Source organism: Hyaena hyaena, unplaced genomic scaffold (assembly GCF_003009895.1).
Source record: "Hyaena hyaena isolate Hyena2069 unplaced genomic scaffold, ASM300989v1 scaffold_371, whole genome shotgun sequence".
Classification (NCBI taxonomy): domain Eukaryota; kingdom Metazoa; phylum Chordata; class Mammalia; order Carnivora; family Hyaenidae; genus Hyaena; species Hyaena hyaena.
This window is the reverse complement of record NW_024081003.1, coordinates 1,471,574-1,485,646: the sequence shown is the minus strand read 5'-3', so window position 1 is coordinate 1,485,646 and position 14,073 is coordinate 1,471,574. Positions and strand designations below refer to the sequence as shown.

General features: G+C 39.9%; 1 pseudogene; it reads left to right on the top strand.

The window, feature by feature from the left end:
• The first annotated feature begins 7,884 nt into the window (after nucleotides 1-7,884).
• On the top strand, nucleotides 7,885-8,836 carry LOC120244130 (annotated as a pseudogene).
• The last annotated feature ends 5,237 nt before the right edge of the window (nucleotides 8,837-14,073 follow it).

Sequence of the window (14,073 nt, the reverse complement as noted above, 5' to 3'; positions counted from 1 at the left end):
GTCAAGTAATGGAGACTTATGTAGGAAGCTCTTTGAAATATATGTAACAGGAAGGTTTTTGAAAACACACAGTTTAGGGGTTAAGAGTATGGGTTCTACTACCCTATGATCCAGAAATTGCGCTACAAGGTATTTATCCAAGGGATACAAGTATGCTGTTTCTTTTTTTTTTTTTTAATGTTTTATTTATTTCTAGGAGAGAGAGAGAGAGAGCGTGAGCAGGGGAGGGTCAGAGAGAGAGGAAGTCACAGACTGAAACAGGCTCCAGGCTCTGAGCTGGCAGTCAGCACAGAGCCCGACGCGGGGCTCGAACCCACAAACCGTGAGATCATGACCTAAGCGAAAGTCGGACGCTTAACCGACTAAGCCACCCAGGCGCCCCTACAAGTATGCTGTTTCTAAGGGGCACTCGCACCCCAATGCTTATAGCAGCATTATCTATAATAGTCAAAGTATGGAAAGAGCCCAAATGTCCACCTATGGATGAATGGATAAAGAAGATGTGGTATATAAATATAATGGAGTATTACTCAGCAGTCAAAAAGAATGAAATCTTGCCATTTGCAGCTACATGGATGGAATTAGAGTGTATTATGCTAAGCAAAATTAGTCAGAGAATGACAAATATCATATGACTTCACTCATATGAGGAATTTAAGATACAAAACAGATGAACATAAGGGAAGGGAAGCAAAAACAATATAAAAAACAGGGAGGGGGACCAAACATTAGAGACTCTTAAATATAGAGAACAAACAGAGGATTGCTGGAGGGGTTATGGGAGGGGATATGGGCTAAATGGGTAAGGGGCATTAAGAAGATACTGGTTGGGATGAGCAATGGGTCTTATACATAGGGAATGAATCACTGGAATCTACTCCTGAAATCATTGTTGCACTGTATGCTAACTAACTTGGATGTAAATTAAAAAAAAAAAAAGAGTATGGGTTTTTAGGGGAGCCTGAGTGGTTCAGTTGGTTAAGTGTCCAACTTCAACTCAGGTCATAATCTCATGGTTTGTGGGTTTGAGCCCTTACTGGGCTCTGTGCTGATAGCTCAGAGACTACAGCCTGCTTCAGATTCTATGTCTCCCTCTCTCTCTATCCCTTCCCTACTCACTGTCTCTCCCTCCCCCTCTCTCTTTCTCTCTCAAAAATAAACATTTAAAAATTTTTTAAAAAGAGTATGGGTTCTACATCTTGAGTGCTCGAGTTCAAATCCTTACCTCATCACTGACTTTAAGAAAGTTACTTAATCTTTCTGTGGCTCAGTTTCTTCAACTGTAAAATGAGGGTAATAATAGTGCTTACTATACAGTGAGAATTAAATAAGGTTTATGAAACATTTTGCACAGTACCTGGAATACAGCAAACACTAAATAAATGTTAGTTATGATGCCAGGGTAGCAGATTTATACATTCCACCTAGATGTGCAAAGAAAATGCAACTATTTCCTAGAAGATCTCTCTCATAACCCACTGCTAGACAGCAAAGGGCTGCTTTTGGGGGTGAAAGAAACCATTACCTTCTTCTGGTTTTAAAAGACTTCCAAGGATGTATTTAGCCACTCAAACATCCATATTTATAATGGAGCTACTGCCCCCTTCCCTTATCTTGTTTTCCCCGAAGATGATATAAAGAAAACCTATCTTCCTTCTCTTCATCTCTTTTCCTCTCCCACTGTTCCCACACTCACAACACTTCTGACACAGCTGTGTCAGAGTTCTCCTCCACCAAGCAACCCCCTGCAACACCACCTGGATGTCCTACAATGTAACTAGAGTCTGACACTCCACCTGAAGATAGCATCAACTCTTACAGGTTAAAGTTTCAACCCCATAACTGTCCCCATCCTGCTTCCCATGTCAGTTGTGAGCTCAAGTTGTCACCTGTACTTCTGACTCATTGACTATAAATCAGAAGTTCTCACAGCCCCCTCCTTGGCTTCAATTAATTTGCTAGGGTGGCTCACAAATTCAGGAAAACAGTTTACTTATTGTTTACCAGTTTCTTGTGAAAGGATATGATAAAGGATGCAGGTGGATATCCAAATGGAGGAGATGCCTGTGTAGGGAAAGGTACCTGGGAAGGAGTGTGGAGCTTCTGTGCTCTCTCTGGCAAGCCACTCCTCCAGCACCTCCATGTGCTTATCAACTTGGTAGCTCTCTAAACCCTATACTTTTGGGATTTTTGTGGAGGCTTCCTCAGGTAGGCATGATGGATTATTAACTCTGTTTTCAGTGCCTCTCTCCTCTCTGGAGAATGGGAGGGGTGGGACTGGGAATTCCAAGCTTTTAAACATGACTTGGTCTTTCTGATGACCAGCTACCCATTCAAGAGCCCATCAAGAGTCACCTCATTAGAACAAAAGATACTGCTATCACCCAGAAAATTCCAAGGGGTTTAGGACCCCTGTATTAGGTATGGGATGAAAGACCAAATATTAGAACAAAAATGCTTGCAGTGCTCTTATCACCTAGGAAATTACAAGGGTTTCAGAAGCTCAGTGCCAGGAACAAAGGACAGACACCAATATATACATTTTCTACTATCTCACAGATGGTTTCTCTGTGTAAGGAAAAAGCTTATGAGGTCTCCTGGTGACAGGAAATTTTCATGTTATCTTTCTTCACTAGACTTGCTATGGGAAGGATGGTTTAGTCTGTGCTAGCATCCATTACAGGAAAACTAGTTCCCTTTGATCTTTTGGTGAGCAGTGGTCTGTTGGTGCTTCTGTCTGTTGGTGACTTGACATTGCCTCCAGTTATTGAAAGTCTTGACCTTACAGGCCTCCTTTACTGAACTCCAGGCCTCTGTAAGTTCAGTGGTCTTCCCAGCCTCTCCTCAGACTCTCTTCAGGGCACCTAGGACCTTTCTGGATTCTTTGCACACCATGCACAGACCATAGGGAGCAAAGAGCACTGTCATTTCTTCTACTTTTGCTCAAGCCATCCACCTTACCCCTAGTCAGAGGTTGGCAGAGTCCTTTGCATGGAGGTCTCATTCCAAGAATCCAAACGAGAATGGGTCAAAAACTCCTTTGATTTTGACTTTTTTATTCAAACTTATGTAATAATCCTGGCCCCCCAGGCCAGTCAATTCATATGTCAGCCAGCTTACTTTTCCCTCCCACAACTCTTACTCATGATTTCCAGGTACTGATCAGGACAGGCTTTCTCCTTCATCTTCTTGTCTATAGGGACTATGTTTATGCCACTAAACCTAATTTCTCAACTTGGATGACAGAGAGGTAAAATATTTACATGATAAAGACACTACATGACTCTTGATATGACAGTTACAAATCAGTTAGGAACTAGAGCTAACTATGAATACAAATACAGTTATTTAATAATATTAGATACTGCACCATTAGAGTAATCTCACCATCACATCATCATCATATAGAAAGTGCTTATTTTGTTTTCAGTGCCCTTCTAGTCTTCTCCTGGATTTACACAACCCACCAAATTTTGGATTTGTTGTGGTTTTGCCTGTTAAGACAGTTGGAAAGCAGTCCACCTGCCATTTGCCTAGAATGCAGAAAATGAGCATCATACCATATGGGTTCTTTAACACTCACCCACATGGCCCAAGACACAGCAGCAGATCCTCTGGCAAATGTAAGCCTGGCACCACTGGGGTGGCTGCTTTGCTTGGGAATGACACATTTTAAAAAATTTTCTTAATTACATTTTTATCCTATTGTTGTAAATTAATGTTTGGTCTTTTAGTGGTCTATAAACCAACTCAGGATCTATACATAGCCTACAGATGACCAATAAATGTTGATATCAGTGGCAGCTGCATAATCAACACTCTCAACCAGCAGTGCTAACCTTACATACATTGAATAAAAAAACCTGTCTAGATGTGAGGTCAGGGGCTGTCATTAGGACAGGAACCTCTCCAACTAAGGGCTAAAGCCCCAAATATCACACTTTGGCATGTATTTCTTTGAGTGAAGACTTGGATTTTGTACCTGTATATCAATGGATTTACCAGACCATATAAGAATCCAAGGATTTTAGATAAGTTTTACTTTTAACAAGCATTCCAGGTAGTTAATGGAAATTAAATTCAACTGCAGTTCTTTCTTGGTGACTGCATATTATTTAATAACAAAAACTGAACCTGTTATTCATTTGATTCCTTTCTAAGGTTAAATTATACCAAGGAGTCCAATTAAGGAGACCTCATGTATATCTCTTTAAGCTGTGACCAGAAGGATTCAGCAAGATTCTATCACATCTTTGAGCTCTTTTTCTATGACTTCATTTTATCTGAAGTTTTGCTGAAAACAAAAAAACAGAAAACAAAAAACCAAATAACTAAGACCTGTGCCTTGGAACAGAGTTGCACAACTACTCCATGACTTGTGGTTGCTGGTTATCAATGCATGCCTGCCTTTACTCATTAATCAAGCACACAGGTGGGAGTGTGTGGGAGTCAAAGCCTGGAACTTGCCCTTCCTCCTCCTCACCCTTCTATCCCAGGTGAGGTGTGTTTAGTTGGTGTGATTCCCATTGCTGGGCTTCCCAAACCTTCTCCCAGAGACTTGCAGTAGAGTTAAGCTACTTTCGACCTCAGGAGAATCATTTCCTCATGGTCCAGATTAGTAGTGAACTGACAGTGACTTTCAATGAAAGACTGAGCATAAATGGCGGTGCTGTAGACAAGGCCTCTTGATTGCTGAGGCTCCTTTCCTACCTACAAGTTCTCCCTGTTTTCAAAGCAAGATACTCTTTCTCTCAAATGCTCTTTGTTCCATGGTTTTTTGGTGAATGTGCTATGAGAGATTAGAATGGTGATTGGAAGAAAAAAACCTGCCAAGCTGCAGTTCCAATAATCAAGTATCATTTGGGGCTCTTAGGAGTACCTATTGCCTGCAGTTTCTTTCTTTTTTTTTTTTTGTTAAGTTCATTTAATTATTTTGAGAGAGACAGAGAGGGAGTGAGAAGGGGAAGGGCACAGAGAAAGAGAATCTCAAGCAGGCTCTGCACTGTTAGTACAGAGCCCAACTCGGGGCTCAAACTCACAGTCTGTGAGACTGACCTGAGCTGAAGCCAAGAGTTGGTTGCCTAACTGACTGAACCACCCTCTGCAGTTTATTATTATTATTATTATTAATGTTTTATTTATTTTTGAGAGAGAGGGACAGCGTGAGCAGGGGAGGATCAGAGAGAGAGGGAGACACAGAATCTGAAACAGTCTCCAGGCTCTGAGCTGCCTGTCAGCACAGAGCCCGTCGTGGGGCTTGAACCCATGAACTGTGAGATCATGACCTGAGCTGAAGTCGGACGCTTAACTGACTGAACCACCCAGGTGCCCCCCTGCAGTTTCTTTAAAATAGGACTTTCTGGGGTGCCTGGGTGGCTCAGTCAGCCAAGTATCCGACTCAGCTCAGGTCATGATCTTGTGGTTTGTGAGTTCGAGCCCAGCATTCGGCTCTGCACTGACAGCTCAGAGCCTGGAGCCTATTTCGGATTCTGTGTCTCCCTCTCTCTTCTTGCCCCTCCTCCGCTTGCACTCTGTCTCTCTCAAAAACAAATAAATATTAAAAACTTTTTTATTTTTTTTTAAAAATTAACGTTTTTTATTTATTTTTGAGACAGAGAGAGACAGAACAGGAGGGGGGAGGGGGCAGAGAGAGGGAGACACAGAATTCGAAGCAGGCTCCAAGCTCTGAGCTGTCAGCACAGAGCCCAGATGCAGGGCTTGAACCCACAAACTGTGAGATCATGACCTGAGCAGAAGTTGGATGCTTAACCAACTGAGCCATCCAGGCGCCCCTAAAAACTTTTTTTAAAAGTATTATTTTCTAATTTCATAATACTGAGCCAAGTCTTGGGGTTATCAGAAAAGAGGAGTGCGTATGTGTGACTGTACTGTATGTGCGTGTGGAGTGGGGACATTGCAGCAGCTGGAGGCTGGTAGAGGTCAGAGGAAGGAGGACAGGCATAAGTCTTTGAAATAATAGGTTCTGTAAAGTGCAAAGAGCCATCTCATGTAGGATTTTCCCACCTCCTTAACTTTGTCATCCTCCATTTCAGTTTCTTATGTTATCTTTGGGGACTTCACACAATCTTCTGTTACATAAATTGTATTTGTTAGTTTAATTAATTATAATTATTATATTTATTTGTCTTCTCCCTTTTGTTCCACCTCTGAAAATGCATTGTCCCAGAGGGCAAAGACCTTTATTCATCATTGAATTTCTAATGCTTAATAGGTATTCAGCAAATACCCATTGAATGAATGAAGGGTTGAACACACTAAACGCTCCGTATATATTACCAATCAATACTCTTGTAGATTAATTTGGGTTAGAAATAGTCTTTTTCTTTTAACGTGCCTTTTTTTTTGCTGTTATATATACTTAACAGCAAAAGCTTATGAGTGAATTGTTAAATCCAAGAGCTTAGCATATGCCATTTGGAATATGATCATCATATAACTAGATATGTGGCACCATTCCATTGCTTTTATGAAGACTACATACATTTCTCTAATGAACAAGCAAGGAGTTGCAAACAGTCTATCAGCTTTGCATCCCATCTATTTTAGGACTGCTGATCTCTAGAGTCTGACCACAACCGTTTAAATGTCTGTCATTGCAGTCTTCATTGTCCCGAGTCCAGCCCCGAGCTGCTTCTCATTCTTGGCTGAATTCCAGACTTTTAAGATGGTTTCGGAGTCCACATCAAGAGTCACATAGCCCACCTCAGCCTATTGCTGCTTCCTAAGTAAAGCACCCTGGAGATTTACAGTGTGGATACTTGTCTGAAGGAAAGATTCAAACCTCAAAACAGGGAAGCTAGATGCATCAAGCGTCAGAAAAACATGGAGCATTTTTGAGTGATATTCGTTCATAAATTTTAATCCCTCTTCTTTGTGATTATGTAAAACTTTTCAAAGGAAATCTCTAGATTTTGCCTTCTCTGACTTTTATCCTTACAATTTTGTCTTTTACATGGTATACCCATTTTTTGGTGAGGTACAAAATAATGGATTTGCATATATGTTTGAACGCTCTGTGAAACCAGAGTCTTTACTGGTAATAGCATGCCTATGCAAGATTACATTCTTCTCCATAAGTTACAGTGTCTAGAAGATGGAAAAGAATTATAAATAGTATACATTAATAATGTTAACTTTCAAAAGATTTAGAAATAGGAAGCTTATATACTTGCAAGCATTCATTTTTGTCTCTTCTCTTAAGACTTAGTTATTCTCTCTGAGATTCAGATTTTAATTTATATGATGTCCACTAAAAGGTAACATGTAATACTTGTTATATAAGAAAAAGGAAAATAAGATAATAGTGAAGACAGGATATTTTGCATAACGAGTAAAACATTAATACATAAACCCACACTTGGCCGGTGGAGTGGCTTTGAATAATTCTTTTGAGAATGGATTTTGCATAATATGCAGGAAGAACTTTTCATAGATTTTTGACTCAATAATCCCACTTTCCATTGGGAAAAAATTAAAATGTCTAACAATTAGATAATTTAAATTATGAATATCAAATAAATTATATATCTATTGGAAGGAATAGATAGAATTATTAAATTATATTTCTGTCTACAGTTATATTACATATATGTATTCACTTCAGCAGCACATATACTAGTTATATTACATATATGCCTATTAAATTATATTTATAAAGATCAGATATTGATCTGATAAATATAAAATAAATAAATATAAAATAAATAAAAGCTTTTATTTTTTAATATAAGTAAAAGAGCAAAAAGACACTTATATCACTGGGATTTCATGTGTGGAAAACAAATACAGGTGCAGCTCTCTCTTCCTCAGCAGGGCCCCCATGCTGAGCCATCCAGCTTTATCCTTGTCATCGTGGTGACACCTGCACTTGCTGCCACCATGACTGAGCAGATGACACTTTGTGGCATCCTCAAGGGCCACAATACCTGGGTGACCTAGATCGCCACCACTTCCCAGTTCCTGGACATGATACTGTCCGCTTCTTGAGATAAGACCATCAGCATGCGGAAGTTGATCAGGGATGAAACTAACTAGGGCATCCCCACAGCACGTTCTTCAGGGTCATTCCCACTTTGCTAGTGATATGGTCATAGCTTCAGATGGGCAGTTTGCCCTCTCAGGCTCCTGGGATAGAACCCTTTGGCTTTGGGATCTCACAACACGTACCATCACACACAGATCTGTAGGCTGTACAAGGATGTGTTGAGTGGGGCCTTCTCCTCTGGCAGCCCACAAATTATCTCTGGCTCCTGAGATAAAGCCATCAAGTAGTGGAATACTCTGGGTGTATGCAAATATACTGTCCAGGATGAGAGCCATTTGGAGTGGGTGTCTTGCATCTGCTTTACATCCAATAGCAGCAATCCCATCATTGTCTTCTGTGGCTGGAACAAGCTGGTCGAGGTATGGAACCAAGAAAACTGCAAGCTGAAGACCAATCCCATTGGCCACATGGACTACCTGAACACTGTGATTATCTCTCCAGATGGATCCCTCTGTGCTTCTGGAAGCAAGGATGGCTAGGGCCATGCTGTGAGACCTGTATACTCTAGATGGTGGGGATATCATCAATACCCTATGCTTCAGTCCTAACTAATATTGGCTCTGTGCTGCCACGGGCCCCAGGATCAATATCTGGGACTTAGAAGGCAAGATAATTGTAGATGAACTGAAGCAGGAAGTTATCAATACTAGCAGCAAGTCCAAGCCACCCTAGTGTACCTCTCTGGCCTGGTCTGCTGATGGCCAGACTCTGTTTGCCTGCTACATGGACCATCCGGTGCACATGTGGTAGGTGATCATTGGCACCCACTAATGCCACTGGAAATATATGGTGGAGCTTTAGAAAAAAAAATTGGTTTTCTGACTTAGAAAAAATACATTAGATGCAAACAGGAAGGCAATACTTATTTTAGGAATGTAGAATTAGGTATGACCTTCTCCCCTCCCCCCGCTTTTTTAAGTTTTTTCCTCCTTGTAACAAAATGTAAAAAAATCTAAAAAGATATCCTAGAATGTCATATAATTTCTAGGAAATGACTACACAAACTATATTGAAATAAAATTGGCAAAAACCTTAACTAAAACCTGAAATGAAATAAACAAATGCCCATTGATTACACATAGTATTCCACTGTTCAACTTCATTTATTCTACCAATGTAAATATTTGTAGCTCAGCTTTTGTGACACCCCCCCCCAGTGATATCTCCACTGTTTTCAAAAGCTATTGAGAAATATTTGGAATTATATTTAGTACTGTTCAAGGGGTATCCAACAACACAGGAGGAAAAGGAGGGCCCACATCACATAATTAAGGAAGGGGTGCTGCCCCTAGAAGTATAGTATTCCCTCTCATGGGTCAGCTCCAGGGAGAGAAGTTGATCTGGGGAACACAGGCCAATATTACTACTCGAGCTGTCCTTGGAAGACAAGACCCTGAGGCAGAGAGGTCAATATCTGGGGAACCAGGTAGATGCCTGCTGAGTGATCAGGGAGGAGACCAGCCAGAAAAACCCAGCAGGTTTATGAATGAAACTATTTTAGGGCTTTTGTTTATAAGGGGCAAAAAACACAATTCAGAGTATATTAAGCATGTCAAGACTGAATTGGCTTATGTAACTAGGAAGTACATAATTTGTACTTCACATGACTTCAGCAGGATTTTTTTCCCTCTTTCTCTGTGTCTGTTTCCTTATACATTTTTTAGATCAGCTTCTCTGTGTTGGCCTCTTTCTTTTCAGTTGGCCTGCCAGGGAGTAGGCTTTACTGAGGACTGCCTCAGGTTTATGTCATCCATCTTAGAGACACCTCCCCAAAATAAGAACTCCAGGGACTCCTTTCCTATTGTATTACACGCATAAATGGTGGTTCAGCTTCCTACACGTGGTGGCTGTGAATTGTACTTACAAATGAATGCTGTTTCAGGGTGCTGTGCCTGGGGTGCCGTGGTTGGTGAAGTAAAGGCAGTATTTGTAACTGATTAAAAATACTGACATTAAGAAACTCTCCCATCATAAGTGAAAAATTAACCTTAAAATAACAGAGTATTGCAAAAACTTCCAATTTTTTTTAAAAACTCTGTTTGCTAACCCATGGTTTTCTATAGAATTTCAGGCAGTAAAACAGAGTTAAGTGAATAAACTTGAGATATAGTTGGGAAAACATGCTATTCTTGTCTCAATATTTTTCGTTTATTTTAAACTCCCTGATTCTATAAAGTCTTCATTTTCCCATCCTTCCTGCACCTGGTGGTTCCCATGGTGACAGCAGCTTCCTAGGTTGGGGCTGGGACAGGTCATTTGTAAGTTGAGTGTTTATAAGGTGGGAACTGTCTCTACTGCATTAGTCATTCAAATCTCAGCTTTTAAGTAGGTCAGTTGTCTCTTCTCTAATGAGGGAGTACTTGTTCTCTTAACATTCTGGCAAGCTCATTTGCTTATTTTCTTCCCTGTCCAAGTCATACTGATGAATACGTCCATCTTTTGATCTTCAGGAGGTATATGGAGCAGAAGGAAACCTTGTGCTTGGAAGGGAGGAACAGCAGAAGAGAGCCAGACAAAGGTAGCCAAAGTCTGTTAAGAATGTTAATGATTCCAAAGTGATTCAGTAATGTAGAGGACACTGTCATGCCAATGAGCATCATCCATCCCTTAGTCAGGTTCTGTATGAGAGAAGAATGAATGGTGGCCCTCCACTCTAAAAGTTTTCCCAGCAGAAGGGAAAGGGAAAACTCTTAGAAAGGCCTGTTAGAAGGGCCTTGACATCCTCACTAGTTAGCATTACTTGGGGTTAAGACATGTAGGACTTCTGTTTGGAAAGGCAAAAGTCCAAGGGTATATGTCACGTTTTACTCATTTTTGTACCATCTGCACCAGCTCCAGCGCCCAGTGAATATTGAGTAAATGAGGTGGTCAACCTAACCAGCTAAGAATAGTTCATATTTAATATTTTAGCAGATTAATTCTAGTTATGTATTCACTCATTCAGCACACATTCTTCAATGATGAAGATTATAAAAATAATTCTTATGGTTTATGTACTGTGAGTTAGGTAATAAGCTAAGTACTTAATGTCCATTATCTTAATTCTTACAACTCTATGAGATAGTTGCCATTAGTATTACCATTTTATAGGTGAAGAAGCCTAAGCTTCAAGAGGTTAAATTATTTTTTACATGCAAATGGCTGATGAATGGCACAGGTAGCACTTGTCTGTAAGACACTCTGAATGCTTAAAGTCTGTACTTTAAATCCCAGTGCTGTGGAGTATTGGGAGATAATCCTTCATGGCTATCTTGCATTTTTTTTCCTTGTGTTAAAGAAACTGGGATGTTTGTTCTGTAAAATTTCTCAGAGTCTGGATTGTTTCTGATTGCATCCTTAAATTATCATTTAATATTTTCACCTTTTCTCTGTATTTTCTGTCAATTGGTAGTCATATATAGAAGCTTGATCATATTTCAGCCCAACTGCTTTGGTCAAACTGGGTAAATAAGTAGTATTGTGTTCTTTCATATGCAGGAGACCTGTACTATGAATGTCTCTCTTTTCTATGGTATTAGCAGCCTTTCATATTAAACATTTGGTTCAACTAGTGGTTTTTTTTTTTTAAGTTTATTTATTTATTTTGAGAGAGACAGAGACAGCATGAGTGGGGAGGGGCAGAGAGAGAGGGAAAGAGAGGGAGAGCGAGGGAATCCCAGGAAGGTTCCCTTACCAGCACGGAGCTCAAACTCAGGGCCTGAAACCAAGCCTCACCTGAGCCAAAATCAAGAGTCAGACACTTAACAGACTGAGCCATCCAGGAGCTCCTCAACTACTTTTGAGGCTACAGAATAGTGGCTTTCTATTATATTGATAATATATATTTATGTGGTATGTGTGTGCACAAAAACATTTTTATTAGCTAAAATACTTCTGTAAAGAGAAAATTTCCTTTATCCATTATTTAGTTACTTAGCAGTGTACTTTGTTTAGGGAGGGCACAATGAACACCCTTCATGTGTATATTTTCAAAATAATGAGTTAGCTTCCAAAGATCTTCCCTGGTTATCAATTAATTGTTTTTATTACAATTATGAACACACAGATTTAAATATATATGATGGTTTTTAATGTATTGCAGTTCTTGCTGATGATAAAATCATCTCACATTTTATATATCTGAGCCTCTGTAGGTTGGCTCCAGAATCATTTGGCACAGCCCAAAAAGGTATTTGATAACTTCTTTACTCTCCTGTATGGCAAGATGTCCCAGCTCATCTTTTAAAACTTCCTGCCCAGACCTGGAATTATCATTTCTCCTAAGTGGAAAATGATATCTGGAGCCTCCTGGTTTTTATATTGACATCTAATTCAAGGCAAAAACCATGTCTCTGGCCTGGATTCAGCCTGTGGCTAGTCTGGTCCTGACCTCCAGCCAGAATTAAGTAATAGCAATGAGAATTAAGAGAAAAGGACGGATCATAAAGATATTTTTTTCCCAATTCTTTTTATTGTGGTAAAATACAAATGTCAAAACTTACCATCCTATCCATTTTAATTGTACAACTCAGTGGCATTAAATACGTTCATAACGTGAAACCATTCCACCATCGTATCTCTATGATTCTTTCATCTTGTAACACTGAACGTCTATCCTCATTAAACAATAACTTCCCTTTTCCCTGACAACTATCATTCTTCATTATGTCTCCATCATTTTGACTAATTTAAGCACCTCGTATAAGTGGAATCAATCAGTATTTGTCTTTCTGTGGTTGGTTTATTTTACTTGGTATAATGTCCTCCAGGTTTATCCATATTGCAGCAAAGATCAGAAAATTCATCGTTTTTAAGGTTGAATAATATTCCATTGTATGAATTATATCACATTTTGCTTATCTACTCATCCTTCAATGAACACTTGAGTTGCTTCCACATTATAGCTATTGTTTTTTTTAATGTTTATTTTTGAGAGAGAGAGTGAAAGGGGGAGAGGTAGAGAGAGGGAGACACAGAATCTGAAACAGGCTCCAGGTTCTAAGCTGTCAGCACAGAGCCCAATGCAGGGCTCAAACCCATGAACCATGAGCTCATGACCTGAGCCAAAGTCGGATGCTTAACTGACTGAGCCACCCAGGCGCCACCACATTTTAGCTATCGTGAATACCGCTGCTATGAACATGAGTGTGCCAATATATTTTGAGGCCCTGTTTTCAATTCTTTTTGGTGTATATCTAGAAGTAGAATTGCTGGGTTATATGGTAATTGTATTGTTAATTTTTTGAGATACTTTCATTCATTCTGTTTTCCACATCATCTGTACCATCAAGAATGCAGGATGGTTTCAATTTCTCCATAGGCTCTCCAACACTTGTTATTTTCTGGGATTTTTGCTTTTTGTGTTTTGATAGTAGCCAAAATGTAGTAATTGGTGTGAGGTGATATCTCATTATAATTTCTTTTAATTTTAATTTTGATTCCAGTGTACTTAACATAGAGTTTACATATATTAGTTTCAGGTGTACAATATAGTGATTCAACAATTCCATATATTACTCAGTACTTACCAAGATAAATGGACTCTTTTTTTTAAAGGTTCATTTATTTTGAGAGAGAGAGAGTGCGCGTGTGCACTTGAGCAGGGGAGGGGCAGAGAGAGAAGGACAGAGACAGCAGGCTCTCCCAAGTAGGCTCTGTGCTGCCAGCACAGAGCCCAATGCAGGGCTCAAACTCACAAGAGATCATGACCTCAGTTGAGATCAAGTCAGGCACTTAACTGACTGAGCCCCCAAGCACCCCAGTGACTCTTGTTTTAATGTTTTTTTTTAAAAAATTATTTATTTTGAGAGAGCGAGAGGAAGAGAGAATGAGCAGGGGAGGGGCAGAGAGAGAGGAAAAGTGAGGATCCAAAGCAGGCTCTGCACTAGCTTGAACTTATGAACTGTGAGATCACGACCTGAGCTAAAATCAAGAGTCAGGCACTTAATGAACTGAACCACTCAAGCACCCCAAGATAAGTGTCTCTTAGTTCCTTTCACCCTCTTGCCCATCCTCCTACCCATCTCTCC